Source organism: Zingiber officinale, chromosome 3B (genome assembly GCF_018446385.1).
Source record: "Zingiber officinale cultivar Zhangliang chromosome 3B, Zo_v1.1, whole genome shotgun sequence".
In the NCBI taxonomy this organism is placed as follows: Eukaryota; Viridiplantae; Streptophyta; class Magnoliopsida; order Zingiberales; family Zingiberaceae; genus Zingiber; species Zingiber officinale.
This window is the reverse complement of record NC_055991.1, coordinates 116592853-116613220: the sequence shown is the minus strand read 5'-3', so window position 1 is coordinate 116613220 and position 20368 is coordinate 116592853.

Sequence of the window (20368 nt, the reverse complement as noted above, 5' to 3'; positions counted from 1 at the left end):
CCTTAAAAAAAAATAAATGGTGAGCACCATAAATCATATGAAATATATATATATATATAACAGAATCTATAATTTTTTTATTGGAAATAATAATTTATTAAAAAATGGGTAGGAAAAATTTGATTCCAAGTAAATGGTTGATTAATATAAAAAATATTTTTTTTAACAATGGATCTAGGTGTAAAATATTGTTAGTGGATTACCTTAGCTACCATAGGTTTAAAATACTATTGTCCTCGGGGTAAAATTGAGTTGATTAGTATGAGACAGAGTTACTATTATAAGATAAGGATTTGAATTTTGATAAAATTAATAAAAAAAATCCTCCCTATAATGATCAACTATAATTCAAATAAATCATTTAAATCATAAGTCCAAAACTAAAATAATTGAATTTTTTATTAGATAGAACACGAGGAGGGAAAATTTTAAACTTTCAATTCCTATTCGGAATTATAGCTGAATTTAATTTAATTGAATTAAAAATTTTAAAATTGAGATCAAATTTATTAAACCAAAATAATAAATATTTTTAAAAAATATTAAAATTTTGAATTAATCAAACCCAACTTTTAACTTCTATCAATTTGATCCGTTAATTGGATTTAGCCAATCTTTTACTCATCTGTATTCATGAGTAACGAACTTTTTTTCGGTGCAGGAGAAGAGCTGTTTTTTTTACATCCTAAAGAGAATTTTGTTGTGATTTTGTGTCTTCTGTAGTTAGCACCTGTTTACCTACTATTGGTGTTCTTCGATTTGCTGTATTATCATGAATATACATGAATATATATGATACTTTGACATAATTCTCAATAAAAAAATGTTATGACTAGTAATTTTGTAGAATCACTAAAAGAGAATATCTGATCCATTGCTACTACTGTAATGTATACATTTTTTTCTAAAAAAAAAACATTTTCTTTTGCTCAATGATATATCTATGATTTACATGGTTATTTATGTATCTATTTTGATTTCTACTTTGTATTTGTTGTTAAAATGAGTGAGCCCATGACTTCAGATTTTCTTCTAATGAAGTCGTTGGCGGTCACGTGCCCCGGGGGAACCATGATGGATCGATGTGAAAGGCGCCTCATTTGTTAGATGTGATTTTTTGTAGCTACTGGATCTCAATTCCTTCTAACTGTAACCAAGCGCATACATCATATTTAATTTTTAACGTGCATTCGGTGGAATGCATTGGTGAGGTATTGCTAGTAGCGGGGGAGATAGTTCAATCTCTTATTCGATCTATCGTGAAATGAGAATCAACTAATTTTAAATTTTTAAAACGATAGATGTAGAAGATACTCCACGTCTCCACCTGTTTTGGGTGGAACTACAAGAGAGTTAAATGCATAAAGTAAAAGAATTAGACAATTGAGCTATGTTTTTGGGCATAAACCAGTTATTATTCCTCTCAACTAAGGAGTTTCCTACGTTCAAAAAGAATTCAATCTATTTTAGTGACTACCCCAAAAATGTGTTCATCGATAGTGAAGAAAATTCAGTATATTTTACATCTAATTGAGTATCATTTAAAAAAAAATTAATATATTTTTCATCCAATTAAGATATAAAAAAAATAGTATTCAATTTAATAGAAAATATACTAGATTCTAATTTAATGTACTGAATTTAAGAGTAATTATATTTATTTTTAAACTTTTTATATCTAAAAATATTATGAGTAATTAGATAAATATATTTAACTAGAGAATGAAAATAAAATTTTTTATCATTGACACTCTATGTAAAATTTTATTTACCAATAGAGATTGTATGTAAAATTTTCTAATTTTTGAAAATACTTTTATTTTTAACACTATAATAATAATTAGGAGATCAACACTGCTATAATATAGACATTCCCACTAATAATTAGTATTAATAATAATATATTATAGTGGCTATAAATTACAACTATTACAAGATTGACCTTTTTTTTGAATCAATATTATACTAGAGTGGTTATTGAATTATTATATATAATACTATACTCATCCTATATGTCCCTCACCGTATATCTCCAAATTATAGGAAGGAAGGAAGGAAGGAAGATAACTTATAATCAACCATCAAATTAGCTATGAGGTGAGAGATTATAAGTTATTGAATTATAGTTCTACCTAGTTGTAGAGTCCTAATCCTCTAGTCTACAATCTTTGGTCCACAATCCCTAGTTATTTCTTGGTCCCTTTTACAATTTATAAGTCGGATCATGGCCGAAATCCAGTTAAAATTGACTACGATCTCCTCTGATTTCACCTTCCCACCTAAGTTATAATTTTGACGATGGGCGAACAATAGGGTAATGAGTAGGGGATAGCTCACCCACTGTCGACAGCCTTCTACCGTCTAGGTCGACCCAAAAGTATAATTTAGATGGGAAGATAAACACCGAGAGATTACAGTCAATGTTGGCCAAATTCTGACCGCGATCCGATGTGTAATTTAAGAAAGAGATTAAAAAAATTAGACTATCCTCATAGTTGTAGTAGTCATGTCTAGTTAACATTATATTATAATAATTATGAATTATAATTGCTACAATCAAAACAGTTTATTTATAAAATAAATACGAGTCATGACCCCACCAATATATATAAATTATCCTCTTTTGGTCTATTAAAAATGGTCTAAAAGATTTGTCCTCACAATAGCTCAAATCCTCTGATTCTCTTTTTGCGGACTAAAAAAGTAATCACTTATATGTATTGATAGAGTTATGTATTGATAAAGTGTTATGATCCCCACCTATAAAATAAATATGAGCCATTACTCTCCAAAAATATATATAAGTGGTCCTCTCCTAATTAAATTAAAAATGAACCAAACAAATATGAGCCATTACTCTCCAAAATATATATAAGTGGTCCTCTCCTAATTAAATTAAAAATGAACCAAACGATCTATCCTCCTATCACAATCGGATCTATCCTCCTATCACAATCGCTGATCTAGGAACAGATCAGGACAGGCAGACCAGAGGGCTAGGCCCTTGTCAGTTCTTTCCGCACCTGTTTCGAAGTGTGAAACAAAAATGAACAAGGTACATTCTTTTCATTCTTTCCCCTCCCTCAAACTAAACAGGTTTTGACTCTTTCCCTTTCCCCTCTCGGCTTCATACTCAAGAATTCCAAAAACACAGATCCATTCTCTCTCTCTCTAAATAAGTAAACAGGAATCCATAATCGATTATATTCAATTTAATTAACACCGGATAAAGATTCATCAGGCGTCTTCCCTTTTCATCTCTCCATCAGCACCAAAGAACAAGAAAAAAGAAACAAATTTTTTGCAGAAACACTGATGCCCAAACATAAACTTTAAACCGGGCAACGACAGTATCAACGTCGAATTTCATATATATATATCCAGATCAACCACAGTTTAATTAATTTATAGGAAACAAATTAAGAGGAAATTAACTTGTTGTTTAGCAGCGGCTGGGACAAACGGTGACCATGGTGCGCCGGCGAGGTTGTTGGGAGCAGAGAAGAATCAGCACCAGAGCGATGAGCGCGGCGACGAGAAATCCAGTCATGTCGATGCCGAGGCCGCCGCCATTTTCCTCCTCCTCGGGGCCACAGCAAAATTTCCCCATGGCACAGAGGAATGAAGGAGTGAGGGAGGGAGAAAGAAGCAGACATGTTGCAAAAGGCGGGTCCCGCCGCCTAGCGGCCCCCTCACCCCTGCCCCACGAGTATGAGAGGGAGTAAATCACGGTGAATACGGGCCCGGCGATGACATGGCGGTCGAAGGTGTTTAGCACGGACAGATATTGATGTTATCGCAATTGCTGCCGCAGGGAGAAAGAAGCAGACAGAGCTGAAGGAGGGTTGAGGAAGAAAGAGATGTGAAGGTGTCGAAGTTTATGATTGAGTGGTTAGATGGTCAACGTCTGCAAGCTCATGGGCTTTCTAGCTGGAGTGGGGAAATTTTCCATCCGTATTTTTCTTTTTAAGAAAATTGTTTTTAAGAAATAATGGATTAAATAATTTAGGTGGGTAGGCCCAGCGATAAGTTAGGTGGGTGGGTTAAATGTATGAGTCATACTAATTGTTCGAAGCGAATGCATCTAATTTGTTTGTGTCTTATTCTGTGATGAGTTTGTCTGTTCGCTCGCGGAGAAAATTATATTTTTAACCCCCTAAGTTACACTTTTCCAATTTTAATACTGTTATTTATAAATTTACAGTATATTAACTTACATTATTTTCTATTTTTTTTTTCTGGAATTCGAATTCATCCTCAATAATTGTTAGATGAAAAATAAATTTGAGCAATTTTATTTTTATAGATGAATCATCTATGTAACAATTTTTTTTTAAGTCCACCTGTAAATTAAATAAAAAAATACAAAATTAAAATCCCATATCTTAAAAATAAAAATCAATAAAATAATTATATTTTATTGATTTTTATTTTTAAGGTGACATGACTTTTATTTTATATTCGTTGACTTAAAAAATTTGCCGCTCATAAAAAATAAAAATGTTCAAATTAATTTTTCATGTCAGAATTACGAGTGGTTAATTAAAATTTTAAGAAAAAAATTTGAAATTGAAAAAAAATTGTAAGGTAATATGAATGTACATATTAAAAATTGAACAAAAAGTAGGGATTAAAAATGTAATTCACTATTGAATTAAGACACGTCCATAGAGAATATAATTGAGAGTATGAGACAAATATTAGATGAGTAATTATTCATAATTTAACTTTTTGTATTGATTTAGAGATATACTAACGGAGATGTTGGGCACGAATGAATTTTCTTTTATCATGAGAATGCGTGATAAATAAATTGAATAATATGAAAATATTACTATATAAATTCTAGGTTATAAAATATATAGCTTGGGTTTGATTTGAAATATCCGAACTTTGAAATTTGAACGGAATTATGTTATAGTTATGACTTAAATTCAAGATTTTAATTTGAATTTTTAAATTAAAATTACTTAAAAGTAATTAGAATTTGATTCACGATTAACAATTAAATAAAATATTATAGAATTAAATTCAACTAGAAAAAAATTATATTAGATTCGAATTCAATAATTTTAAATATAAATTAAATATTTTTTAAACCGATCTAAAAAGCTGGCAAATGTACTTGATAATCCTATAAATTTGGGTGTTTATGTATTTTTTATTTTTATTTTCTAAAAGATATATTTTTTTTATAAAATAGAAAATAACTTTTAAACATTCAAAATAGTAAGCAAAGGCATCCTCACTTTTATATTTGAAAAGCTCCTATGAATGCAATCCAGCTGTAAAACAAAGATCCATTATACATCCTTTAGGTCATTAAAATTAGGGTAAAAATTTGAATCTTGATAAATCAAAAAAAAAATTCCATTTTGGTCAATTATACTTTTTCGATTTCTCTATACATAGATGGGAGTTAACAGTATAAGGTTGTTGAGATGATAAATTTTAACTTTTACTATCATAGGTCATTAAAATCAAAAAATTGAAATTATAAAATATATTTTTTAAACAAGTTAAAGGTGGAAGTAGAATAAAAAAAAATAATTAACTAGTTAGATAACACCTATGAAAATTTTTATTAACTATCTGAATAATAATTTTAGAAGCCAATATTCTTCCACTATGCTTCCGCTATCTAACAAGGGAAAAAATATTCAATAATAAGGTGAAAGTTGACCAGAATGTTGAAAGTGGTTGTATCATCACAACTTTATTTGGCTTTCCTTTTATCTTTAGCATTGATTTATTTTATTTTATTATCTAGAATGAAGAATAAACGATCAAGAATCAAATAAATATATTTTTAAATTTTAAAAAATAATTAAAAATTGTTGTCTTCATATATTAAATAAGATTAGATATTCAATAAAATCTTGGTATAATTTTCTACCATCTGATTATGTAGGTTATATTCACAAGCAATAGGAGTCACCTCAGGGTCCGAATCAAGTAAATCTTGATGTCTGTGTTTTCAATTATTTTTACTTTTTCGCTGCATAATTACTCGAAAGTTTTTCAAAACGAAAGTGAAAGCCACGAGCGCTATTCATCCTCCCTCCCCTCCTCTAGTGCTTTAGATCCAACATTATTTATCTTCACTTACTAGTTACAATCACTTGACTTGCCTTTTTACCCATTAGGTCTTCCTGGCAGAATCACACATCTAAACTTCAACTAGCTGTCATGTCCCGCAGACTCAGCTGGACTTCCTGCTAGAATCACATATCTAGACTTCATACTAGTTATCAGGTTCTCATACCTAATTGAGTTTTAGCTTGGACTTTAGCCTAGTGTCAGGTTCTCTAAACTCTTCAATTCCTGCATACTTGGTAAAGAAGTTAGATAAATATAACATCTAACTTTAATCTATTTATCATTCATCAAAATTTGAGTTTGCTCATTGGTTATTAATATCCATTTAACAAATGGATAGACAAATAACAACAGCAATGTTTGAAAAACAACGATTAATACCATAATTAATATCCAATTTAACATCAAGAATCATGAAACCATTTGTTATATAACCACACCCAATTAACACAGAGTTAATTCAAATTTACACACATTAATTGAAAAAGTTTATACAATAACCCAAATAAAGAAAACTAGTAACGGAAACCAGATTCCGCCGAATCTCAGGAGCATAAAGGATATTATGTAGAAACAAAGTAAGCCCACTACGTAAGTTGAGTTTGCAAGTATAACTTCCTTTACTTAAATCCATGTATTATTTCACACATATATCCATTTGTTTCTAGCTAGTACTTGACGATATTCTACGTATGTAGCTTGATCATAAACTACATGGTTCGTTGATTCTTAATCTATAATCTACGAAGGAAAAGAATCAGCTAACAACACTGAACTAGCAACATAATGCTCATGAAAAGAAGTTAAACATGGATCTATCTTTTTCAGCTCAGTAAAATCCCGAGAAATGTGAGCCTTCTTGCCACAGTTATAGCAAGTTAGCTTGCCTTTAGGTTTCTTTCCATACTTCTTTCCATTCTTCTTGATTGGGCCTTGACCAGCAACATAACTAGTTTCCTTTTCCTTGTCCTTTCATTTCTTAAACCATCTTTTCTTATTCATGGATCTAGAACCTTTAGCTACAAAAGCTTGACCAGATATTCTTGCAAATTCTATTCTCTTCGTCTCCAATTCAACATGAAGTGAGAGATCAGTAAAAGTCTTGATACTTTCACTGTGAGTCAGATTTTGTTTCATTATTTTCCAAGAATCAAGAAGAGAGTGGATAACTTCATGAACCTGTTATTTATCAGTCAACTCATGATCAACAGTCCTTAGCTCCCGAATCATACTCACCATTTCTCTCTAATATTAGGCCATGGTGACATTCAGACACTTCTTGTAGCTGCCAAAGTTTATTGGCAGCTAACAAAGCTTGCTCAAACTAACTCCATTTTCTCTTAGGGAAACCCATACTGCATAAGCAGATGGTAATGACTCGTACTCAAATACTAGGTCGTCTACCATTGAATTAATCAATATTTCCTTAGCAGTGGAGTATTTTTTTCTTCCATGTCTTATATGCATCAAGATCATGTTTATGTTATGCTATAGAAGCATCTATAGGTTCTTCCATAAACTGATGAACAATCTTTATAACTTCTTATTCCTCAAGAACATATTGTATATTGAGGTACCATATTTTATAGTTATCCCTATTAAGTTTATCTTCCTTATTGAGTTCAGCTATGATGTTTTTAGTTGTCATGATCTAACATAAATAAATATATTATTGAGTAATTCAGTATAATTCATATGCATGTAATTTATGATTGACTCAATGTTAATTTGTGTTAATTTATAAAATCAAGTGATAACTACGTTTTCACTCATCATTCGTATGATCAAATCAAATCAATATTGATCAATTCTATTACATACATCTCAACAAATAAATTAATCATAAAATGAACTAATCATTAAATTACACATGAACTAATCATGAAATAAACTAATCATTTTCAAGTTTGTTAACATATAACATAACTTTTTATAAAATAACTCTGTTTGTAAATAAAAAAAAAGGCCAGTCTGGTACACGAATCTCTTGTCATGCGGGGTCCCGGGGAAGGATCCATTGTGTTGGAGGATCGGTGGCCGGCTTGAAGGGGGGTTGGATAGATGGCACCCCCAAATCGTTAGCTTCCTACACTATTGTTAGCTTGCGCAGCGGAATACAAATAAAAATAAACACGTAGAAAGCTAAACACTATAAGAAAGATCAAGCAAACCGCTAACACGTTCGTTTAACGTGGTTCGGAGATTAGGGCTCCTACTCTACGGCTTGTCCTTGAGGTGGACGATCCCTATCCGTCGGTGGATTAGCCCCCGGCAAACTCCGGTTATCTCAAGTCGCTCCTTGTGGGTGGAGAAATCTCACCACAAACTCACCAAGACCTCTTGGATTACACAAGCACTTGAGAACTCTTGTGACTACTAATTAGGCTTTAACCAAGTCTAATTTCCGGCCATACCAAGCTCCTTCTTATAGAGCTTGGAACAAATCGAACCTGATTTGCCCGTTACCAGTCGACTGCACCAATCGACTGCTAAAACATGCAGTTGACTGCTACAGTACTGCTATAGTAACGCTACAGTACTGCTATAGTAGCGCTACAGTACTGCTACAGTAACCCCCTAAAACTAGGATTTTACTCCGAGTACAATCTCTCATGCACTCGTACCCTCACGACTCATTTGACTCTTCTTTGCAGCCTTGACCTCTTGCCTTCAAGCCTACTTCCTTTGGCTCTCGTCCCTCGGATGCATCCAAGCTCGCGGCTCGTCCCCAATGCCATCCTTTGCGTATGCCTCGAAGTCGCTTCCCTCGGCCCTTGTCCTCGCTACCTTGTCCACGGTCCCTCGGATGCTCCATCTTTCACCGGACCCGAAGCCGTCAACCTGAGTCACATGTGTCACCTGCAGTCCTGCACAACTCAAGTACACATATCAAATAACAAGGGTAAACATAACTTAAACCTTTTGCCCAAACACCAAAACACATGGTCCCATGAACCATTGGGATTGCTCCAACAATCTCCCCCTTTTTGGTGTTTGGCAATACGTTTAAGTTAGGGAAAACAAATAGCAAATAAACATGCTAATACCAAATGGACTTACGTTGCCAAGGCTAAACACTTGGACTTACACCGCCGAATGGACTTACGTTGCCAAGGCTACACACTTGGCAATCGCCGAATGGACTTACATTGCCAAGGCTACACACTTGGCAACCGCCGAAACAAAATGCAAACATGCATTGGAACCTATCACAAGGCTCTCCCTACACCTACGCTCCCCATTGAGCTAGGATTTTATCACAGGACTTTTTAAGAACCTATCCCAAGGCTCCCCCTACGCAAAGAAACTTAAGGTTTTCCCAATTAAACCTTACTTCTCCCCCTTTGCCTGACATCCTAAGTTCTCCAACAATATCCCAATTGTTGAAAACTTATCATCCAAACTAACCCTAAACTCATGTATTTATCCCCCATGAATCTCATACATCTAAACGAGTTGACATGGTCAAGATCAGCGCTGAAAAACACTTTCAGGCTAGTATCAGTCGACTGCCCCAAGTGCCAGTCGACTGCCCCCTTCGACACAACCTTACAGAAGCATTCTGTGGTCGAAATCTACTATTACCAGTTGACTGGTATCATCACCAGTCGACTGGTATCGATAAAATGAGCTTACAGAGACATTCTGTGCTCAAAAATACTGTTACCAGTCGACTAATATCTGCACCAGTCAACTGGTACCCTATTTCTGAAAAAATCAGCCTTTTCAGGCCAACTTCAGAAATGCACCAGTAATTCCCTAGACCTCCAAAATTTCCTAAATTTTGTGGAGAGGTCTATTGTACCCTTGTCTACTTGGGAAAAATACATTACAAAATGTATCTATCACCAATCCCAAGATTGACACAAAATCCAAAACTAGCTAAATTGTTCAATTGAATCTTGACCTAAAGTCCTAGTTTTGGCTTCCTTTTGATGTATTTGCCCATACCAACCCACAATGCATCCCTAGCATTGGTTTATATGGCATCTATACATCCAAAACCAATTATCATGCAATATGACCCTTAATGTCATATTTCCTTGCATGAAACATAATCCATGTGTGCCAAATCCCTAGGTTTGAGACTCAAATCCATCTCTAAACCATTTGGCACACTCCATGGCTCCTCTAGACCCCCAAGTAGAACTCACCTGAGATCCATTGGCCATGGGTTCCAATTTGACTCTTTGAACTCCCCCGAGAGCTCTTAACCTTAGCCATCTTCTTAGATGCTTTCTCCATTATGGCTAAACCACAGTGGTGCACCTTGGACACATCATCCTTGCCATAATCATATGCAACCCTAGCATATTTCTTCTCATTGGCTTTAGATGACTCTCCCTTGCCCTTATCATGTGCCACCCTATCACATGGTCTCCTTTTGGCCTTGGAGGGACTAGATTGGTATCCCAAACCCGATCTATCATTATTGGGTCTTTGACTACCCAACACCATATTTAATCCTTTAGATCCAATAGTGAATCTCTTAAGAAATTGTTCTAACTTATCAAGCTTTTCCCTTAAAGCTTGATTCTCCTTTTCTAGGTTCCTAACCCTAGATTTAACATGTCCACCTTGGACATTCCTAGATCTACCCTTTCTAGGCATGTGTCTCCCCTTATTGGGATTAATGCCTTGGGTCTCCTTAGGTCTACAATTTCTAGGGTTTTCATGCATAGATTTCCTAGGGTTATGATCTACATTTACCCTATTCCGATCATGATATTTGAAACCAAAATTTTGCATGGGCAAATAATGATTAATATTATTTTTCCTAGCATGCATGGAGGAGTTTAAATTTGAATTAACCTTCAAGTTAGGGTATACCTCCCTTACCCTTGAAGCTCCCCCTTGACTCTTGCTTCTCTTCTTCTCCCATTTCTTCAAATGTGCCAACTTCTTGATTTCTTTCTTCTTTGGGCATTTGGTGTGGTAATGACCCCGCTCACCACACGTGAAGCACACTATGTGTCATTTCTTCTCCTTCTTTTGGTCTTCTTTTGTAAAATATCGGAAAAATGGCGAATAATGATAAGGGAATATTCTGGAATTTTTGGAAATTTTTCGGGAATTTTTCAAAGCTCGTATGGATAAATTAACGGGGATAAACGGGGTCCGGGAAAAGCCTGTTTAGGCTACCTAATTTAAAGAGGAAAAGTTTGATTTTTATTTTTATTTTTCCTTGTTTTTCTTATTCCCTTCTCCCGAACACGGAGTCGCCGACCCTATTGCCAAAACCGCCACGCAACAGTTCCCTCTCCTCTTCCTCTCCTCTGGCCGTCGCGACGCCGACCTCGATCTGCCGGCCTCTCAGCCATAGCGCCGGCCCTCATTCTCCTCTTCTGAGCGCCGGCAGCTGAGCATCCCTCCTTTGCCTAGTGTTCGTGCCCTAGCCACTTAATGCCGCCGGTCATCTCTTCCCTAGCTGTGATCCCGACACCGCGGTTGTCGTTCATCCACGCAACCAGCCAAAGCAGAGGTTCTTCCTCTTCCTCTCGAGTCCATGGCCGAACTCCTCTCCGGCCAAGAGCTGAGCATACTTCCTTTGGTCGGTCGGAGCTGATCCGCCATCTGCGCCGCGCCCTAGCTTTTCTATTGTCGGTTCTTTCTTCACTCATCTCATCTATCTGCTTTTGTTGAATCGCTTGCAGAGAGGAAACTGCCGGCACAGAAATTGGGTAAGGCATTTTGGTTTTGGATTTATAGAGATCTGAATTCAAATTTTTGTATAAGAGTTTTGTGCTAAGTTGGTGGGTGATGGTTGTAGCTCCGGCTTTGCCTTGGTAGCAGCTTTATGGTAGCTTTGGCCATGAATTTCTGTCTGCAAGTATCTCTTCCGTGGCTCAACTGAGGAGTCTCCAAATCTAGGTGAGTTTTGGAAGATGAATTAAATGATTTGTATGGTTTAAGCAATGAAATGTCTAAGTATTTGATCAGTGCTGGTTTTGTTCCGTTTCAGCAGATTTGACAGAACTAACCATGTGACATTAGGTAGATCAGAATTTGAGTTATTGGTATTGCTTTTTATTAGGTAAGCATAGGGTTAATTACATTAACTTCTGTGTAGGCCCTGTATGGTGTTTTACTTGGCAGACATTGTTGGTGAGAGCACTAACCATTGTGATCTTCCTTTTTGGTTTGATCCTAAGGTAAGGTTTAATGAATACAATCAATTATGTTGGTTGATTTGGATGATGTGATTAGGATTTTACCCTAAATTAGTCGTACGGATTTTTATTTAGCTATTTAATGAATTGTTAGCTAAATAAAATGTATGTGTATTATTGACACAGGACTTTGATGCGAGACGAGCATCTCGATGTCGGATTGGACCGGATACGATACTCTTATCGGAGGCGGGTACCTCTTGACTTATCTTTTATGATATTGTCATTTGGATATGCATAGTACTTTATAGCTTCAAACAATAATCATGTTTGTCTTTGGTATGTCAGTTTGATATCCATAGCATGTTCTGTTTAGTTGCTTGCTAGGTATCCATGTTTATACCTCGCGATTATTGCCATGAGTACCTTAGTTCCTAGAGTAAGTGACATACCATGCTTACTGAGGTTAGGACTAGGATTTGGATTGTTGTTTCTGGCCTGTGTATCTAGATTATCTGATACTTAGGTTTTTGTGTCATATCAGATTTGTGTACCTCTATTTGTATATCATATATGATTCAGGTGTTTAGACCCTGATTCTTTGATCTGTGTATATTGTTGGTTCATATGCTATGGAACTGTATGCTTAGTGTCATGCATCATGATTGCATGCTGCGCGATTGTCGGCTCCACTATGGTTGAGCACATCGCCAGTTACATGTACTGCACACACCACCACTCATGGATTAGTGGTATATCAGACAGGTGTGTGGCGGTTCTGCTGTTTGGCTCCGTTGGTCTGAGGACTCAGCGTGGTAGCCGGCAGACAGTTCCGCTCTGTTTGGCTCCGCTGACATTTAGTGTAGCAGCGTAGTAGCCGGCAGACGGTGGACTCTGTTTGGCTCCGTTGGTCAGGTGACTCAGCGTGGTAGCCGGCAGAGATACCTCCCCGTCATTGTGTACCGGGAGTTGAGAGCATTGAGCTCCCCCATTTATGATTTGGGGTCCCAGGACAGGAGTACTCCGACAGCATCCCGTCCACTCGGTCACTCATCAGGAGTAGTGACGACAGAGTGCACGGTTGTCACAGCCCTACCCACTCGGTCTCACCATTTGTGTGTGAGATGACTGACTGGCGTCAGGGGTGACCAGGACGCATCATTAGCATCATATGCATTGATGCATTTATATTTTTATGATTGTGTTTGCTGCATTTGGTTGCTGCATTTTGGATGGATACATACTTTTGACCTGCATACAGGATTATTGACACTTTCGGTTTGACGACCCTTTTGTCTGGATAGGAGTTCCTGGTGAGTACAGCTTCCTCTGTTACCTTTCAGTTTTGCGTATTCCCTATATATGATTAGGAAGCTGTATTCCATGTTTGTTGCTGTTAGATATATCTTACTACTCATGTCCATTGGTATTCGCTGAGTTGTTGAACTCACCCCCGTTGACACTATCTTTTTCAGGTACCAGGTTATTTATGGTGTCGCTTGGAGCATCCTGTCTGCTGGTCCCCACGTCACATCAGAAGACTTATCGGTTTCACGTATGTTTTGTTTGTTTTATGTATCAGTTTGTTTAGCTCTGTACTCTGGTTTTATTTTTGGAGTGTTGACGTTGTTATGTGGTATTTTGTATTTATGTTATTGGTTGTGTAAGTCTAGCCGGCTAGCAGTTTTGTGTTTTGGTACAGCCGAGTGGGCTGCTTTATTTTTAACTGCGTGGTTGTGTCAGCCAGAGGCTGAATTTGATATTAACTGCATGGTGTTTGTTTTCTTTTATTGTTATTATTCCAGCCGCATGTGGCTGAGGTATATAGTGCTTGTAGAAAAGTTTCAGATTGTCCGCCGTACAGGGGAGATGCTGCCGAAATTTCTTCGGACAGAGACTCCTCCGGGGCGTGACAATTTAGTGGTATCAGAGCAGGTATACGATACTTGCTATGTGTTATGGATTTTCGAGATTTATCTGATACCAATTTATTTGGTATCAGAGTACGGTACGTGTTTTATAGCCCGTGTTTTGGATTTCGTGTTTTGGTCTTCTCGATGTGACTTTTCGGGTTTTGGGACCTGGCAGCAGCAGGACATCTCCAAGTTATAGGAGGTATGTTGGTATACTGTTATCCTACATTTTTGTTAGTATATGCACCGTTGACTATTATAGTTTATGACATGTATTAGCACTCTTTACTAGTACCTGTCTAGTTTGAGATAGTAGATATTTTATGTATTAGGTAAAAGCCTGATGATGATCGACCTTGATAGAGATTAAGGGTTACAGTTTCTGGTGATTTATCATATCATACACCAGTAGTTTTTAGCTTATGTTATTACTAGTTGGTTAGCAGATTGAGGCACATACCAGCCTCTGCTTTTAATAGCTGGGTAGTGGATAGTATTTATATCTTTATGTTGACCTAGCCAGTAGTATACCATGTTATCTTAGTTAATTTCATTAGTAGATAATTGATCTACTCTTGTGAGATCGGTCAGTAAAAGTTTGATTTACCATAGTTGCTTGAAGGGGATTAATGTAATCTTGATCAGGTGGTAGAGGGCCGATTTAGTTTTGTTGGACCGATCAGTAGAGGACCATCATACCCTATTTTATGGAGATGCTGATCTTTGGGTTGTTTGTGCTTAGTTTGGTATCTAGAGCACATTTGAGTACATGTTTTGTACTGACGTGGAAAAGACTGAGTTGATCGTATATCATTGTTGATTTTGGTCAGTCTTTAGAGGATTGATTTATTCTATTCCGTGGGTACCTTAAATTTAGACTGTATGTATCTTGTAGGATAACTTAGAAGGTGGCGTAGGGTTTGTGTGGTAGATTAGATTTAAAATATGTTGATTATGCATATTTATGTGGTGTGTAGATATGATTGTTATAAGTTGAAGGAGTTCTATGATGGATAGTTCATTTGCAGATAGTGTGGGTATTTCCATCTTGATGTGGTTATTGTAGGTTCCTTGTGGATTATAGCTATTTAGTTAGCTGTACGTGCCTGATTGACATGTGGAAGGTATTATACTGAATATACCTGAGTTGTGTATATGTTTGGTGTACAATAATTGGAGGATTATGTCGATTATACCTATGTTGTGTGTGCACGTGCGCCAGGTGTATTGTTGGTAGTATCATGAGGATTCTACTTATGTTGAATGCAGGATGTGGAGTGTCTGCATTATGCCATTTGTTGGACTACCTTGTCAACCCATTTTCTTATCAGCGGGTGACCCACTACGATATTGATTGAGTTGACTATAGATTTGATTTGCTTACTGGGTTGTTATACCCTAGGCTACCCACAGTGATTTGTGGTAGAGAGATCTCGTGCAGTTTCTAGCTGGATAGTTAGGTGCCTTGGGCACTTATGTATTGTTTATGGTGGAGCGTTGCTCCCACATGTTATGGATCGTTTGTGGTGGAGTGTAGCTCCCACATATTATTGTTTGTTTGTGGTGGAGCGTTGCTCCCACATATTACGGATTGTTTGTGGTAGAGCGTTGCTCCCACATATGTGGTATTTCGCGTGATAGAGCATTGCTCTCACACTGGAGGTTCTATTCTTTGGTGATTATATATCGTTGGTGATCAGATTCCTGATTTGTTGTTGAGGATCTTATGGTTAGGAATGTCTGTGATACGGACATTATGTGTCTTGGTTTTACCATTAGTGCTTGTGGTGCCCTAGATGTTATCATGGACTCGATGATTGGAGTATCCCTAGAATGTTTGGATCAGTTTCCATTGTCTTTGTTGACGATGTTGTGATTTATTACGGATTTGAGGTGAGTCACGTACACTACCTTTGCATAGGTCTAAAGATGTTTCGACGAGAACATGTATATGTGATTATCAGTAGTGCTGATTTGGTTGTCTTCTGTGAGATGTTTGAGACACACGGTCACCAGTAGGAGTATACCGTGGTTCCACAGGAGATCGAGGTTATTACCGTTGGGAGTAGACGGAGTCTATAGAAGAGGCTCGCAACTTCCTTTGTTTGGCTTGATATTTCCGGAGATACGTTGAGAGTTTCTCACGGATTGCTATGCTACTTACACGCCTGATCAGGAAAGGCGTGAAGTTCACTTGGACTGGGGTTTGCAAGACCAGCCTTTAGGAGCTGAAGCGGAGTTTAGTGTCGGCTCCGATTTTTGGTTTTACCTTCTGGAGAGAACGAATTCGTGCTCTATACCGACGCATCTCTACCGGGTTTGGACGTTGTTTTGATGCAGCACGATAGAGTAGTCTCCTATGCTTCTCGTCGGTTGAAGAAGCATGAGAAGAACTACCCTGTACATGATCTGAAGCTGCCATGAAGATTTGGCGACATTATTTATATGACGTTACATTTGAGATTCTCACTGACCATAAGAGTCTCAAATATCTGTTTTACTTAGAAGGAACCTAATCTCTGACAGAGGAGATGGGTGGAGTTCCTGAGGGATTTTGATTGTACCTTTAGCTATCACCTAGGAAAAACTAATGTGGTTGTTGACGCGCTTAGCTGGAAGTCTAGAGTGACTTTGGCTTGCCACCGAGTTGTGGTCACATACTGGTTACCATGGTTGCTCAATCGTTGATCAGGACGAGGATACGAGAGCCCTAGGCTGCTGATCAGTATTTGCAGTTTATTTGCAGCCAGATAGCTTCCGGGTAGCAGACCGAGTTCACACGAGACGAGGAGGGTGTTATTCACTTCCGAGGCAGATTATGCGTACTTCAGTCTCATCCGGTCTTATAGGAGTTACTTCCAGAGGCTCATCGCTCATGATTTGCTGTCCACCCAGGCGGTACCCGTGTGTACCAAGATTTGAGGTGTTTCTATTGGTGAAACGACATGAAGGAAGACATCGCGGATTTTGTAGCTAGATGTCTCGTCTGTCAGCAAGTGAAAGCCGAGCATTAGAGATCTGTCGGCTTACTTCAGCAGATTTCTATTCCTGAGTGGAAATGCGAACACATTACCATGGACTTTGTGGTGGGTTTGCCTATGACACGACGAGGCTATGATGCGATTTGGGTAATCGTTGATCGATTAAACAAATCCGCTCATTTCTTAGCGATCCGGAAGACTGGTTCCCTGGATCGATTGACAGATCTGTATTGCTGGGAGATCATCAGATTTTATGGTGTCCCTTGATTATTATTTCGGATAGAGACCCCGGTTCATGTCTTGTTTTTGACAGAGTCTGCAGCAGGCCTTGGGCACGTAGCTCTGTTTCAATACAACCATCCGCAGACAGATGGACGGTTAGAGCGGACCATTCAGACTCTAGAGGACTTGCTGAGGTCTTGTGTTGGATTTTGGAGGCAGTTGGGAGGACCATTTGCCATGGGTAGAGTTCGCCTACAACAACGGTTTGCATTCGGCTATCCAGATGACATCGTTTGAAGCGTTGTATGGTAGGCCTTGTCGGACACCCACCCTCTGGGATGAGGTTGGGGAGGCCCAGTTGTTGGGACCTCATAAAGCTCAGCATGAAGCAGAGTTGGTCCGTACTATCAGACATAGGATGTCAGAGGGATAAGACTGTCAGAAGAGTTATGCTGACCGGAGTCGGAGACTCTTAGAGTTCTCTATTTGCGACCATGTATTTCTGCGAGTTTCACCCGCGAAAGGGGTGAAGAGATTTGGCTTCAGAGGTAAGCTAGCTCCACGATACATTGAACCTTCCTAGATCTCGGAAAGGATTGGAGCGGTAGTTTACCGGTTGACACTACCACCGTCCTTGGCAGGAGTGCACGATGTATTCCACGTATCTATGCTGAGGAGATACGTACCCGAACCGACACATGTGCTGACAGATGTCTCAGTTTCAGTACAGTCTGGCGTCACTTATGAGGAGATTCCGGTACAGATTTTTGACCGGAAAGAGTGTCAGTTGCGGAACAAGACTATCCGACTGGTTAAAGTCGGATGACAGTATCATTTGGACGAGGAGGTTACTTGGAAGCTCGAGGATATTATCCGAGCTCGATACCCCCATCTTTTCACTTGAGGTATGTGAGTTATGGTTCCGTTCAGCATTCATACATTTTAGCTTTTGCTAGTACCTGCTGATGACAGATAACGAAATTTGGGGACCAAATTTTTATTAGTAGGGGAGAATGTAAAATATCGGAAAAATGGCGAATAATGATAAGGGAATATTCTGGAATTTTTGGAAATTTTTCGGGAATTTTTCAAAGCTCGTATGGACAAGTTAACGGGGATAAACGGGGTCCGGGAAAAGCCTGTTTAGGCTACCTAATTTAAAGAGGAAAAGTTTGATTTTTATTTTTATTTTTCCTTGTTTTTCTTATTCCCTTCTCCCGAACACCGAGTCGCCGACCCTATTGCCAAAACCGCCACGCAACAGTTCCCTCTCCTCTTCCTCTCCTCTGGCCGTCGCGACGCCGACCTCGATCTGCCGGCCTCTCAGCCATAGCGCCGGCCCTCATTCTCCTCTTCTGAGCGCCGGCAGCTGAGCATCCCTCCTTTGCCTAGTGTTCGTGCCCTAGCCACTTAATGCCGCCGGTCATCTCTTCCCTAGCTGTGATCCCGACACCGTGGTTGTCGTTCATCCACGCAACCAGCCAAAGCAGAGGTTCTTCCTCTTCCTCTCGAGTCCATGGCCGAACTCCTCTCCGGCCAAGAGCTGAGCATACTTCCTTTGGTCGGTCGGAGCTGATCCGCCATCTGCGCCGCGCCCTAGCTTTTCTATTGTCGGTTCTTTCTTCACTCATCTCATCTATCTGCTTTTGTTGAATCGCTTGCAGAGAGGAAACTGCCGGCACAGAAATTGGGTAAGGCATTTTGGTTTTGGATTTATAGAGATCTGAATTCAAATTTTTGTATAAGAGTTTTGTGCTAAGTTGGTGGGTGATGGTTGTAGCTCCGGCTTTGCCTTGGTAGCAGCTTTATGGTAGCTTTGGCCATGAATTTCTGTCTGCAAGTATCTCTTCCGTGGCTCAACTGAGGAGTCTCCAAATCTAGGTGAGTTTTGGAAGATGAATTAAATGATTTGTATGGTTTAAGCAATGAAATGTCTAAGTATTTGATCAGTGCTGGTTTTGTTCCGTTTCAGCAGATTTGACAGAACTAACCATGTGACATTAGGTAGATCAGAATTTGAGTTATTGGTATTGCTTTTTATTAGGTAAGCATAGGGTTAATTACATTAACTTCTGTGTAGGCCCTGTATGGTGTTTTACTTGGCAGACATTGTTGGTGAGAGCACTAACCATTGTGATCTTCCTTTTTGGTTTGATCCTAAGGTAAGGTTTAATGAATACAATCAATTATGTTGGTTGATTTGGATGATGTGATTAGGATTTTACCCTAAATTAGTCGTACGGATTTTTATTTAGCTATTTAATGAATTGTTAGCTAAATAAAATGTATGTGTATTATTGACACAGGACTTTGATGCGAGACGAGCATCTCGATGTCGGATTGGACCGGATACGATACTCTTATCGGAGGCGGGTACCTCTTGACTTATCTTTTATGATATTGTCATTTGGATATGCATAGTACTTTATAGCTTCAAACAATAATCATGTTTGTCTTTGGTATGTCAGTTTGATATCCATAGCATGTTCTGTTTAGTTGCTTGCTAGGTATCCATGTTTATACCTCGCGATTATTGCCATGAGTACCTTAGTTCCTAGAGTAAGTGACATACCATGCTTACTGAGGTTAGGACTAGGATTTGGATTGTTGTTTCTGGCCTGTGTATCTAGATTATCTAATACTTAGGTTTTTGTGTCATATCAGATTTGTGTACCTCTATTTGTATATCATATATGATTCAGGTGTTTAGACCCTGATTCTTTGATCTGTGTATATTGTTGGTTCATATGCTATGGAACTGTATGCTTAGTGTCATGCATCATGATTGCATGCTGCGCGATTGTCGGCTCCACTATGGTTGAGCACATCGCCAGTTACATGTACTGCACACACCACCACTCATGGATTAGTGGTATATCAGACAGGTGTGTGGCGGTTCTGCTGTTTGGCTCCGTTGGTCTGAGGACTCAGCGTGGTAGCCGGCAGACAGTTCCGCTCTGTTTGGCTCCGCTGGCATTTAGTGTAGCAGCGTAGTAGCCGGCAGACGGTGGACTCTGTTTGGCTCCGTTGGTCAGGTGACTCA